The following is a 2,732-nucleotide window of genomic DNA, read 5'->3' as shown; positions in this document are numbered from 1 at the left end:
TAAACAGTAAATCTGCCTAGGATTCAGGAGTTTGATGTAAATCTCAACATTGAGCCTCTTAAAACAAACTGCAGGAAAATTGTTGCTGCAATTTTTGAAACTTTGCTTTTTTTGATTTGGTTTATTATTGTCACATGTATTAACATACAGTGAAAAGTATTGTTTCTTGCGTGCTGTACAGACGAAACATACCATTCATAGAGAAGGAAAGGAGAGGGTACAGAACGTCATAGCTAGGATGTAAAGAAAGGTCAGCTTAATATGATAAGTCCATTCATAACTCCAATTGCAACAGTGAAGAAGCTGTTCTTGAGCTAGTTGGTATGTGACCTCAGACTTTTGTGTCTTTTTATCAGCTGAAGAAAGTGGAGGAGAGAATGTCCGGGGTGCGTGGGGAGTCCTTAATTATGCTGACTGCTTTGTTGAGGCAGCGGGAAGTGTAGACAGAGTCAATGGATGGGAGGCTGGTTTGTGTGATGGACTGGGCTACATTCACGACCTTTTGTAGGTTTTTACACAATGTATTTTTTTTCAAAGCAAATAACTTATTAGGAAATATTTAACCAAATGTACTCTTTTATTTAAAAAATCCAATTTAAACTTTTTTTCTGAAGTTTGATGAACCAGTTGCATTCTCATTAGTAATAATAGTCTGTCCCTGATTTAATTATCACTCTCTATAAAAGGTCTATAAAGTAATGAGGGGGCACAGATCAGCTAGATAGTCAATGTCTTTTCCCAAAGGTAGGGGTGTCCAAAACTAGAGGGCACAGGTTTAAGGTGAGAGGGGAGAGATACAAAAGTGTCCAGAGGGGCAATTTTTTCATACAGAGGGTGGTGAGTGTCTGGAACAAGTTGCCAGAGGTAGTAATAGAGGCGGGTACAATTTTGTCTTTTAAAAAGCATTTACACAGTTGCATGGGTAAGATGAGTATAGAAGGATATGGGCCAAATGCAGGCAATTTGGACTCGCTTAGTGGCTTACAAAAATGAGCGGCATGGATAATTTAGGCCAAAGGGCCTGTTTCCATGCTGTAAACATCTATGATTCTTACAGTTCTTGCTGAAACAAGGCAAAACCGCTTAGTCGCACCTAGTCCAGCATGATGGGCTCTGAAGCCCACACTTCATGTCACAAACTCAAAGAAAAAGCCTTACTCAGTCTGTTACAATCTTTCCTCATAGCTATAACCCTTCAGTTCTGGTAACTTAATCTTTTTACACATTTCATTTGTGCTTACACACTCCAGACTGAGCAGAAATGTGAAGAGTTCAGTGTGGTTGGGGATGGTTTAAACTGGACACAAACTCAATGGCGACTGTTTCAAATTACAAAGTTGTCCAGATCAGCTGTCAATCTGGGTGACAGAAACATCGCCTGACTGGGACTGAGAGGGTTTGGTACACAGCCTGTGGACATACGTACAAGCACAGGGATGGATAGAAACTGCAGTGTCCCCTCACTATTAACAAGGAAACCAGGAAAACGATTCAATGTTGAAAAGTTTCAGGAAATGAGGAAATCTGCGGAAACCTTGTGACAATTCTCTTTGGTTGTATTTCCACTCCCCTCCCCCCCAAAACCACATCGATCCAAGAGCAGGAAGGAAGGAAGTCAGCAAGTGATTGCGGCAAACTGCATCATGTCTTTGGGTTGGCATTCTAAGGTGAAATGTAATAGTAAAGGATGGAGTATAACAATGCAGGATGGGTATGTAATGACGAGAGATGGGTGTGTAATGGTTACATTGGGAGAAGATACACTGTTGTTTCTCTACTGAACTGTAGTTAAGTATTTTCCCCTTCTGATAGCGCAGGGGAGAGTCAGTGATCAGGCAGATTGATATCCCAGGATGAGGCTATCCCATTGCACTGCAGGTGTGCTGATCCCTGCGATGTCCCCAAATGTGGGATATTTGACTGCAGAATTTGGGGACTGTGTTAGTGTTGTCCCCTGATTTACAATTCAAAATCACCCAGAGGAACAAGATACAAAAGTTCAAGGTCACATACCATCAAGCTTCTTCCCTGCTGCCATCAGACTTTTGAATGGACCTATCTTGCATTAGGTTGATCTTTCTCTACACCCTAGCTACGATTGTAACACTACATTCTGCACCCTCTCTTTTCCTTCTCTATGAACGGCATGCTTTGTCTGTATAGAGTGCAAGAAACAATACTTTTCACTGTATGTTAACACGTGACAATAATAAATCGAATCAAAAATCCTGTACTGTTAGAACACATTTCACCGGATCAGCATGGGTCCAAGGACAAGCAGCACAAAGGACAAAGTGAGAATTCTCTCCAGCTGCCAATACCACAGCTGGATGTATAGGAGTGAAACACAAACTTGCGTCCCATTCAGCACTTGTACTGTCTGCAGTTAGGTTACTATCACCAGTCTGGTGGCTATCCACTTGCTAATCTGTTGCTGTTGAAATATTTTCCTTAAGTTTCCAACCACCAAAACCGTAGAGGGTTTGTCCTTGGCGTTTCAGGACATACACAACATCCATGGCAATAACGGTGTTGCATTTGGCGTGTTTGGTGTAGGTAACCGAGTCCCGAATGATGTTCTCCAAGAAAACCTTCAGGACTCCGAGGGTTTCTTGGTAGATGAGGCCTGAAATGTGCTTAACGCCCGCACACCGAGCGAGCCGGTGGATAGCAAGTTTAGTTATTCCCTGGATATTATCGCGGAGAACTTTCCAGCGCTGTTGGCACCCCCC

General features: G+C 42.3%; 1 pseudogene; it reads left to right on the top strand.

Annotated features, from left to right (window-relative positions):
* The first annotated feature begins 1,802 nt into the window (after window positions 1-1,802).
* Window positions 1,803-1,957, top strand: LOC145361139 (U1 spliceosomal RNA; annotated as a pseudogene).
* The last annotated feature ends 775 nt before the right edge of the window (window positions 1,958-2,732 follow it).

The sequence above is a fragment of the Carcharhinus amblyrhynchos genome, chromosome 33 (genome assembly GCF_965287045.1).
Source record: "Carcharhinus amblyrhynchos chromosome 33, sCarAmb.v2.hapA, whole genome shotgun sequence".
NCBI classification, from domain to species: Eukaryota; Metazoa; Chordata; class Chondrichthyes; order Carcharhiniformes; family Carcharhinidae; genus Carcharhinus; species Carcharhinus amblyrhynchos.
Note: the sequence above shows the minus strand (reverse complement) of the source record. Positions and strands in the feature narration are given on the sequence as shown.